This window comes from Corylus avellana, chromosome 7 (assembly GCF_965113065.1).
Source record: "Corylus avellana chromosome 7, dhCorAvel1.hap1.2, whole genome shotgun sequence".
Taxonomy (NCBI): Eukaryota; Viridiplantae; Streptophyta; class Magnoliopsida; order Fagales; family Betulaceae; genus Corylus; species Corylus avellana.
Genome location: NC_142496.1, coordinates 26,704,021 through 26,716,147, shown reverse-complemented (window position 1 = coordinate 26,716,147; position 12,127 = coordinate 26,704,021). Strand labels below are relative to the sequence as shown.

General features: G+C 36.2%; 1 long non-coding RNA gene across 2 annotated transcripts; it reads right to left on the bottom strand.

Annotated features, from left to right (window-relative positions):
- Positions 1 to 398: 398 nt before the first annotated feature.
- LOC132184451 (uncharacterized) lies at positions 399 to 10,932 on the bottom strand. Of its 2 annotated transcripts, XR_009440560.2 has the most exons (3): positions 2,108 to 9,500; positions 1,925 to 1,986; positions 399 to 1,834 (listed from the first exon to the last, which is right to left on the bottom strand). It is a non-coding gene; the product is annotated as an uncharacterized LOC132184451 (long non-coding RNA). The 2 variants fall into 2 exon arrangements; XR_009440559.2 differs by having other exon boundaries at positions 399 to 1,986; positions 2,108 to 10,932.
- Positions 10,933 to 12,127: the final 1,195 nt, after the last annotated feature.

Sequence of the window (12,127 nt, the reverse complement as noted above, 5' to 3'; positions counted from 1 at the left end):
GGAAAACTTTATCAATTAAAAGACATTGTATGCAATCAATTGACTTAAGTCTTGTTTTGATTGTTTTAGTTTATCTTAAGTTCTTTTGTTTTGGTTGTTTGATACTTTTAACTTACATGTGTTGATCATAAACTGCAACATCAATTTTGTAAGTTGTAGTATCCCTAGTCTCACCGAAAATTTTGTTGATGTTAAAAATACTATTGGATGAGTTAAGTTTTATTGGCATCATTTTAGTTGTTATGCTTTCACTTTTAATAGAGCTTTCAAGTCAAAAGCTTTGCTGCAAAAACTTTATTTTAAATTTTTTGCCAAAAGTGCGTTTTTGACCATTTACGACTAGTTTTTTTTTTTTCAAACAAGCCTTTTAAGTGTTAAATGCACCCTCAAACAAGCCGTTGGTCACAATTCTTTTATTCGATGCATATATCAACTTTTGCAAATTGCACATACACACACACACGTTAATAGAGAAGAAATATATCACTTACATCCCCACGAGAAAAATAAAAAAAAACCTCCAAATATAGACACACTTTACTAGAAAAGTACTATTACACGGTGTTTAAGCATTGTTTTGGATCGCTAGGCCAACCATCGGCTACCTGCAAAATAAAGAAAATGGTTACCGAAAATCCGCCGGTCCCCAGAAGGACCGGGGACACTCCGATGCTTAAGTCAGTATATTATTTAAAAATAAATTGAATGAAAAAGTTTTTAGGTAAAGAGTACTTATCTGAACATCTCTTTTTTTTTTTTTTCTTTTTTTTTTATGGGAGACTTCGTAGGCATGCAACTATTTTCCATGGAGCGGACTTGTGCCATTAATTTCGAGCAGTGAGTAATTATTCCCTGTATAATGGTCTATCTTAGTAGGATTTCTCGAGTGGGACCATGATATCTGTAAAGAGCAGTTGAAGACGAAAGCCGCCTACAAAGTATTTACTAAGAGATCAATAAAAGGAAGGAAAAGCTGATAGCCGTAATCCATGCTCTAACAATGAAGAAGTGGAATAGTAACATATTAACATATGGAGAGATTAGCTGATCCAAGTAACAGAGCTTCCGCTAGAGCTACACAACTGAATCAATCAATGCTCGAGATTATTCCACCTACAGGTTGGTCACGAGCTTCAGCTGATCCTAACCGGAAATACATCTTTATTTTGTCATTTGCAGTGAGGAAGAACATCTTAATGCAAGGAAAGCCATGAGAGAAAGAAAGGCCAAGGCACGAGATAAAGAAAATTCGAGAAATGAAAAATTCCGAGCTAAAGTGGCAATAACCGATTAATTAGATAATCAAAATTTTCTAATTAATTTTCTAGTCCTAGAAAGCCATAATCAAAATTCTTCCCGCAAAAGAGCGTGTTTGTGGTTGGAGCCTCTCATTGAAAAACCCGCTTGCATCTTTTTCCCTTTTGAGACTAATTTTTATAAGTTAGACAAACAGACCCTATTTGCCTACTCTCTAAAATAAACCAGTCAAAAACCAAAGGCTAAAAATGAAGTTACACGCAAAAAACCACAATGATTATCCTTATTATCCCTGTAATACTAGGAAGAGAGTATATCTACTCGCCAAAGTCCCAATACACCACCTCCCTAGTACAAAAAAGCACTAATAAAGATATTTCATTTATACATTAACATTAACCTCTTTAAATATCATAATTTAAGGAATTGGAAACCACAAATCATAAAAATACTATATGCCCAAACGATCCAATAACACAGGAGATAAAAACATTACTTTGGAACCCTATCTCTTAGAGCCTGCAACTCTTACACAACTGCCAGATCAATAAATCACAACACTGACTAAAGCTCCAATCTGCATAAGTTGCAACACGATATGAGCACACCAACTTGATATCCTAACAAGCTGCATTAAGGTACAAAGAAGAACAGTTCCATTGAATACCAAAGATGAGCGAAACCATGCTAGATGCCAAAGAGTTGCAAAAGGCCATCGCTCACCAGATTCTATACAATAAAAGAAACAAAGAGCGGATCATGTTCATAGGACAGCATATGGTGAAACCTCTCAGGAACCATGAAATGAGAATGTGAAACTCCATTGTTTATTAGAGAGAGAACCGCTCACTTAATTCTGCAGGCTTTACAGACCAAATAAGAGGAAAAGATGAGGATTCACAAAGTCAATTGCTCGAACATCAGAAAGCCCAAATCACATCCCTCATCATCAGAGCATATAGAGTCAGATGTTACTTGGAGCTCAAATATCTGTATAGAACATTGAAGGCATTAACTTGCATCAACTAACTCACACTCTTCGCCATAGAATTTGATCAGGCAACAATCTCCTACTATGCAGAGATTAAAACAAATCTAGAAACAGAGGTTAATTCCATGCAAACCTCAAAATGCTTAACTTGCGTCGTCAATGAAGAGGATAAAGCAAAACCCTGTCCTTTCACTGCCCAAAGATGCTTATCCACAGAAATCAGGGGCTAAGTTCTAGTTGTTCAGCACCAGCAGAAATAAGAAAACCCAAATCAAAATTCATCTAGACATGTCAACATCAAATTCTTTAAATATCATAATTGCAGCAACTGCAAACCACAAATCACAAAACTGCTGCATGCCTGAACCGTGTCCAAGAACATAGAAGACGTCCACAACTCTGAACCCTAAACCTAAGCTCCATTCTGTCTTCTGCGTGAGAAGTTGCTTGCAACACGAAAACAATTTAATAATTTTAAGACAAAAGAAGAAGCTAGGAAAAGTACGAGTAGATGCTGGTAGAAGCAAGAACCAGGACAAACATACTCAGTAGTGCAGGAATACCTCAAAATGGGTTTAAATCTTCAGTTTCTCATTCAATTGCCCTTTGTACAAAATGAGTGATCAAAAACTCCTCTTCTTGTCCTACTGATCAGAAGGATAAGCAGTGACATTTTATAATTCTATTCTAAGAACAGGCATTTCACTGATTCACAAGAACTAAAGAGGGGAAAAAAGCATTTCACTAATTTCTGCAGAAAGACCAACTTCAAAAACTCTTCCTCAATCACAAGAAAGCCGAAATCATATCCTCCACCTGTTAATAGATCAATGGCATGTTTTCAAACGACTACCTCATCAATATCCCAAAAAACTTCATGAAATAGGAAACTATGTCACAAGACCCTGAAAAAAACATCACAGGCAAAAGAAGCTATGTTACTCGGTCTTCAAATATCCACCCAGCATTGGAAAAACTTTAGATTGCAGACCTGGTTGACACCCGCCGACTTACTTTGTGTAATGTAATGACCATTAATATGAGAATACCACCAATTAGAGACAAGTCCGGCAATGTAACTTTAAGTCAACCCAAATCTCAAAAAGCCTAATGTCAATCACAAGAGGATAAAGCAAAACCTGTATTTTTACTGTCCAAACATGATTTTGCACAAAAATTAAAGTCCAAAGGCAACATACTGGTTATTCGCCCCAAGGAGTCAAAACTAAAATACCAATAGAAACACGACGACAGGACAATGGGAGCCTAATTTCATTCCAGAATTCCTGATCCCCTTGGAACATAATGTCTAAGAAAAGCAGCCACATACCACAACATTAAAGCAAGAACAAAGAAAGATTTAACAAGCAGAAAGAATTCCTTATAAAAAGGAAAGGAAAAGAAAACTTATTGCCACATAAAACTCGGCAGACCAGGTACAAGAAAGCCCCAATCAAAATCTCCTCTCCGTGTAGACATATTAGCACCAAATTCTTCACATTAAGAAATACAAGAATAGTGAAACCAATAATCAAAGGACAAAATCAAATAATATAATATATTTCCAAATAACTATGAAACCATAACTCCTCTCCATAGCATTACCACACATAAGAAAGAAGCAAAAGTCCACCCTTTACCCACCATGTTGAAAGAAATCTTGATCTTTAACAAAGGAGATTCTGCCCGAGAACAATCAACACAATTTGTAGCGATCTTAGCTGTGAAAGATTAACATCATATTGAAAGCAATCATGATCATCTTGAACAAGGCACCCACTGAATTACTTTGTGTTGTGTAATGAGCAGCAATATGAGATTACCAATTAGTTACACAAATCCAGCAATGTAACATAAATCAATCCAATTCTCAAAATGCCTAGCTCATGTCAAAATCCTATGCTTTTACTGTCCAACATCAGATGGTTTGGCGAAGAAATTGAAGTCCGAAGGCAATGTTCTGGTTATTAACCCCAGGAGTCAATGAAAATATCAACAGGCCACAGCATTAAAAGAAGCAGTACGAATTCCTTATAAAAAGGAGGGAAAAAGAGAACTTATCGCCACAACAAACTCTTTTGACCAGGCACAAGAAAGCCCCAATCAAAATCTCATCTCCTTGTAGAAATATTAGCACCAAATTCATCAAACATATCAACTCCCCCTCCATAGCATTCGGATGCATAAGCAAGAAGCAAAAGTACACTTTACTGCCTCAAATAAAAAAAGTATCACACAAAAGTGATCCCCACCATATTGAAAGAAAGTATTAATCTTTAACACAGAAGATTCTCCCCAAGAACGATCAACACAACCTGTAGCGATCTTAGCGACAAATGATAAACAAAATATTGGGCAAAACCAAATTTGTTACAAGCATGATGGGAATTCTCTAACGGCAACAAATCCAAACCTAACACAAAGAAGATCTTCCCTAAAAGGGAACATCAGACATACCGAAAGAAACACTAAATTGTAACAAAGAAAAGCACCATGAAGCAATAATTGATTATCGAAAGAACCCCCAATCTATGACGAGTAAAATCCTCCCTGCAGGCAATCAACATAAAAATTTCGGAATAAAACCCAAATTCGTCACAAAGATGACAGATTAAGTAATGATGTACCAAAGCCTAACACAAGATCTTCCCTGAAAGTCTTGACCATATGAAGAAAACCACATCTGAAAGCAATCACTTACGTATTGAAAGAACCCTAATCTGTGACGAAGAAAATCTACCCTGCAAGCAATCAACACAAATCTTTTGGCAGAAAAACCAAAATTGATAGAATCAAGTAGCAATGCATCACCTAACACAAAGAAGAACCTCGTTGAAATCGATCACCAGCATCTTCAAAGAGACCCTTCTATGAAGAAGAATTCCTAAAGCGTTAACCACTGTTGAAAAAGAAGCCCCAACAACAATCAACAAAGTATTGGAAGAAACTAGAAATTCACAATAAAGATAAAGAAATCTTCCACTAGCAATGCATGGAAACCCAACACAAGGAAGACAAGGAAAAGGTACATGTATGAGAGAACAGCACATGGCATACTTCTAAACAATAAGTGAAATAAAGAGGGAAGAAGAAAAGAATTTCGCTTATTTATGCAGAAGGTCCAAATTCACAAACTCAATTGCTCAAACACGAGAAAGCCCAAAACCCAGCCTCCACCTGTGAATAGATCAACGTTCAAACATCTTCCTCATTAGTTATCCCAAAAACTTCATGAAATAGGAAACTACACTTCACAACACCAAGAAACAAACATCACCAGCAAAAGCATATGTTGCTCGGTGCTTAAAAATCCGCCCAGTACTGTAAAAACTTGAGATTGCGGACATGGTCGACATACCCATGACTTTCTGTGGACTTTCTGTGTAATGTAATGAGCGTTAAACTGAGATTACCAATTAGCGACCAGTCCAGCAATGTAAAATCAATCCAAATCTCAAAACACCAAATGTTGATCACAATATGATAAAGCAAAAACCTATGCTTTTACTGTCCAAAGATGGTTTTGCGCAGATATAGAAGTCCAGAGGCCACATACTCGTTATTTGCACCCAGGAGGCAACTAATATACCAATAGAAAAACAACAGGAGGATGAAGGGACAATCTAACTTCATTCTACAATAGAATAACAACAGGAGGATGAAGGGACAATCTAACTTCATTCTAGAATTGAGGATCCCCACGGAACATAATGCCTAAGAAAAGCAGTCACAGGCCACAACATTAAAACAATAACAAAGAAAAAATAGAAGCAGCAAAAAGAATTACTTTAAAATTGACAGGAAAAGTGAACTTATTGCCACATTGAACTCTATTGACCAAGAAAAAGAAAGCCCAATCTTTGCCATATTTGTAGATATATTAGCACCAAATTCTTCATACACCTTTCAAGAACTACAAGAATAGTTAAACCAAGAATCAATAACACAATCAACAAAGTCATACAACAGTTTCACACGATCCAAATGATAATAAATGGCAATGCTGACCAAAGCTCCAATCTGTGCATAAAAGTCGCAACTAAATGATCGAACTGAAAATTTTAAGATTTAAAATATGTGAAAAGTGCAATTAGATGCTGGTAGAATGAACACCCAGAACAAACATGCTGTGCACCGCTGCTTTTCATAAAAAATTGCACAAACCCAACCTGAAATACATGCAATCCAAGCGCCACATGTCAAATACCAAGCAATTAAAATTTCTAAACTTATAATAGCCAAGCCAGCAAACCATAAAGATACAACATTAACGCTGATTTAAAAAAATAAAAAATAAAAACAAACCGATACCAATACCGACAAGTCAACTTTGCAAGAACCCAAAGTTGTAGAAAGCCGATTCGCAGCAAAATCTATAAAAGAAATCAAAACAAGGAATAGAGAAATGTCTGAGTGAACAGCCTATAGTAGACATCTAAACAACACGTGGAATAAAGAGGGAAAAAAAAGCATTTCACTAATTTCCGCAGAAAGGCCAACTTCAAAAACTCTTGCTCAATCACGAGAAAACCCAAATCATAACCTCCACCTGCCTGTGAACAGATCAACAACATATTTTCAAACAACTTCCTCATCAATATCCGAAAAAACTTCACGAAATAGGAAACTACACGTCACAAAACCATGAAACGGACACCACCGGCAAAAGAAGCTATGTTACAGAGTCTTCAAATATCCACCTAGAACTGGAAAAACTTTAGATTGCAGACCTGGTTGACATATAAGGTACCAACCGGCTAACTTTGTGCAATATAACAAACATTAATCTAAGATTACTGAATAGCTACACAAGTCCAGCAATATCACCAAGAAACAAATATCACCAGCAAAAGCATATGTTACTCGCTGCTTAAAAATCCGCCCACTACGGTAAAAGCTTGAGATTGCAGACCTGGTTGACATACCCTCGACTTTCTGTGTAATGTAATGAGCATTAACCTGAGATTACCAATTAGTGACACCAGTCCAGCAATGTAAATTAAATCAATCCAAATCTCAAAACACCAAATATCGATCACAAAATGATAAAGCAAAAACCTGTGGTTTTACTGCCCAAAGATGGTTTTGTACAGAAATAGAATTCCAAAGGCCACATACAGGTTATTCGCACCAAGGAGTCAACCTAACTTTGTTCTAGAATTGAGGATCCCCTTGGAACATAATGCCTAAGAAAAGCAGTCGCATGCCACAACATTAAAACAAGAACAAAGAAAAAATAGAACAAGCAAAAAGAATTACTTAAAAATTGACAGGAAAAGAGAACTTATTGCCACATCAAACTCTATCGACAAAGAAACAGAAACCCCAATCAATATCTCTGCCATCTTTGTAGACATATTAGCACCAAGTTCTTCACACTGCTTTTCAGAATTACAAGAATAGTTAAACCAAGAATCAATAACACAATCAACAAAATCATACAACTAAATGATAGAACTGAAAATTTTAAGTTTTAAAATATGTGAAAAGCGCAATTAGATGCTGGCAGAATCAAAAAACCAGAACAAACATGCTGAGCACCGCTGCTTTTCATAAAAGATTGCACAAACCCAACCTGAAATACATGCAATCCAAGCATCACGTGTCAAATACCAAGCAATTGAAATTTCTAAACTTATGATAGCCAAGCTAGCAAACCATAGATATACAACATTAATGCTGCTTTAAAAAATAAAAAATAAAAAATAAAAACAAGCCGATACCAATACCAATACAGCAAGCCAAATTTGGAAGAATCCAAAGTTGTAAAAAGCCAATTCGCATCAAAATCTATAAAATAAATCAAAACAACGAATAGAGAAATGTCTGAGAGAACAGAATATAGCAGGCATCTAAACAACACTTGGAATAAAGAGGGAAAAAAAAGCATTTCACTAATTTCCGCTAATTTCCGCATAAAGGCCAACTTCAAAAACTCTTGCTCAAGCACGAGAAAACCCAAATCATAACCTCCTCCTGTGAACAGATCAATGACATATTTTCAAACAACTTCCTCATCAATATCCCAAAATACTTCACGAAATAAAAAACTACACGTCACAAAACTATGAAACAGACATCACCGGCAATAGAAGCTATGTTACGCAGTCTTCAAATATCCAACCAGAACTGGAAAAACTTTAGATTGCTGACCTGGTGACATGCAAGTTACCAACCAACCAACTTTGTGCAATATATTAAGCATTAATCTGAGATTACTGAATAGACACATGTCCAGCAATATCACCAAGAAACAACCATCACCAGCAAAAGCATATGTTACTCGCTGCCTAAAAATCCACCCACCACGCTAAAAACTTGAGATTGCAAACCTGGTTGACATACCCTCGACTTTCTGTGTAATGTAATGATCATTAACCTGAGATTACCAATTAGTGACACCAGTCCAGCAATGTAACTAAAATCGATCTAAATCTCAAAACACAAATGTCGATCACAAGATGATAAAGCAAAAACCTGTGTTTTTACTGTCCAAAGATGGTTATGTGCAGAAATAGAAGTCCGAAGGCCACATAACAGTTATTCGCACCAAGGAGTCAAACTCACATACCAGTAGAAACACAACAGGAGGACGAAGGGACAGCCTAACTTCATTCTAGAATTGAGGATCCCCTTGGAACATAATGCCTAAGAAAAGCAGTCGCATGCCACAACATCAAAACAAGAACAAAAGAAAAAATAGAACAAGCAAAAAGAATTAATTAAAAATTGACAGGAAAAGAGAACTTATTGGTGTTCTCGACCAAGAAAAAGAAAGCCCCAATCAATATCTCTGCCATCTTTGTAAATAGATTAGCACCAAATTCTTCACACAGCTTTTCAGAATTACAAGAATATTTGAAACCAAGAATCAATAACACAATAAAAGAAAATCATACAACTAAATGATCAAACTGAAAATTTTAAGTTTTAAAATACGTGAAAGGAGCAATTAGATGCTGGCAGAATCAACAACCAGAACAAACCTGCAGATCACCGCTGCTTTTTGTAAAAAAATTGCACAAACACAACCTGAAATACATGCAATCCAAGCATCACGTGTCAAATACCAGGCAATTGAAATTTCTAAACTAGCAAACTATAAAGATACAACATTAATGCTGATTTAAAAAATAAAAACAAACCGATACCAATACCAATACCGCAGGCCAACTTTGCAAGAACCCAAAGTTGTAAAAAGCCGATTCGCAACAAAATCTATAAAATAAATCAAAACAAGGAATAGAGAAATGTCTGAGAGAACAGCGTATAGCAGACATCTAAACAACACGTGGAATAAAGAAGGAAAAAAAAAAAGCATTTCACTAATTTCTGCAGAAAGGCCAACTCCAAAAACTCTTGCTCACTCACGAGAAAACCCAAATCATAACCTCCACCTGTGAATAGATCAACGGCATATTTTCAAACAACTTCCTCATCAATATCCCAACAAACTTCACAAAATAGGAATCTACGTCACAAAACCATGAAACTGACATCACTGGCAAAAGAAGCTATGTTACTCAGTCTTCAAATATCCACCCAGAACTGGAAAAAATTTAGATTGCTGACCTGGTGACATGTAAGTTACCAACCGACTAACTTTGTGCAATATATTAAGCATTAATCTGAGATTATTGAATAGCTACACAAGTCCAGCAATATCACCAAGAAACAAACATCACCAGCAAAAGCATATGTTACTCGCTGCCTAAAAATCCGCCCACTACGTAAAAACTTGAGATTGCAGACCTGGTTGACATACCCTCGACTTTCTGTGTAATGTAATGAGCATTAACCTGAGATTACCAATTAGTGACACCAGTCCAGCAATGTAACTTAAATCGATCTAAATCTCAAAACACAAATGTCGATCACAAGATGATAAAGCAAAAACCTGTGTTTTTACTGTCCAAAGATGGTTAGGTGCAGAAATAGAAGTCCAAAGGCCACATACGGGTTATTCGCACCAAGGAGTCAACTAACATACCGGAAGAAACACAACAGGAGGACGAAGGGACAGCCTAACTTCATTCTAGAATTGAGGATCCCCTTGGAACGTAATGCCTAAGAAAAGCAGTCGCATGCCACAACATCAAAACAAGAACAAAAGAAAAAATAGAACAAGCAAACAGAATTACTTAAAAATTGACAGGAAAAGAGAACTTATTGGTGTTATCGACCAAGAAAAAGAAAGCCCCAATCAATATCTCTGCCATCTTTGTAGATAGATTAGCACCACATTCTTCACACAGCTTTTCAGAATTACAAGAATATTTGAAACCAAGAATCAATAACACAATAAAAAAAATCATACAACTAAATGATCGAACTGAAAATTTTAAGTTTTAAAATATGTGAATGGTGCAATTAGATGCTGGCAGAATCAACAACCAGAACAAACATGCTGAGCACCGCTGCTTTTCATAAAAAAATTGCACAAACCCAACCTGAAATACATGCAATCCAAGCATCACGTGTCAAATACCCAGGCAATTGAAATTTCTAAACTAGCAAACTATAAAGATACAACATTAATGCTGACTTAAAAAATAAAAACAAACCGATACCAATACCAATACCACTAGTTGTAAAAAGCCGATTCCCAGCAAAATCTATAAAATAAATCAAAACAAGGAATAGAGAAATGTCTGAGAAAACAGCGTATAGCAGACATCTAAACAACACGTGGAATAAAGAAGGGAAAAAAAAAAAAGCATTTCACTAATTTCTGCAGAAAGGCCAACTTCAAAAACTCTTGCTCAATCACGAGAAAACCCTAATAATCATAACCTCCACCTGTGAACAGATCAACGGCATATTTTCAAACAACTTCCTCATCAATATTCCAAAAAACTTCACGAAATAGGAAACTACGTCACAAAACCATGAAACAGACATCACCGGCAAAAGAAGCTATGTTACCCAGTCTTCAAATATCCACCCAGAACTGGAAAAATTTTAGATTGCTGACCTGGTGACATGTAAGTTACCAACAGACTAACTTTGTGCAATATATTAAGCATTAATCTGAGATTACTGAATAGCTACACAAGTCCAGCAATATCACCAAGAAACAAACATCACCAGCAAAAGCATATGTTACTCGCTGCCTAAAAATCCGCCCACTACGGTAAAAACTTGAGATTGCAGACCTGGTTGACATACCCTCGACTTTCTGTGAAATGTAATGAGCATTAACCTGAGATTACCAATTAGTGACACCAGTCCAGCAATGTAACTTAAATCGATCTAAATCTCAAAACACAAATGTCGATCACAAGATGATACAGCAAAAACCTGTGTTTTTACTGTCCAAAGATGGTTACGTGCAGAAATAGCAGTCCAAAGGCCACATACGGGTTATTCGCACCAAGGAGTCAACTAACATACCGGAAGAAACACAACAGGAGGACGAAGGGACAGCCTAACTTCATTCTAGAATTGAGGATCCCCTTGGAACGTAATGCCTAAGAAAAGCAGTCACATGCCACAACATCAAAACAAGAACAAAAAAAAAAAATAGAACAAGCAAAAAGAATTACTTAAAAATTGACAGGAAAAGAGAACTTATTGGTGTTATCGATCAAGAAAAAGAAAGCCCCAATCAATATCTCTGCCATCTTTGTAGATAGATTAGCACCAAATTCTTCACACAGCTTTTCAGAATTACAAGAATATTTGAAACCAAGAATCAATAACACAATAAAAAAAATCATACAACTAAATGATCGAACTGAAAATTTTAAGTTTTAAAATATGTGAAAGGTGCAATTAGATGCTGGCAGAATCAACAACCAGAACAAACATGCTGAGCACCGCTGCTTTTCATAAAAAAATTGCACAAACCCAACCTGAAATACATGCAATCCAAGCATC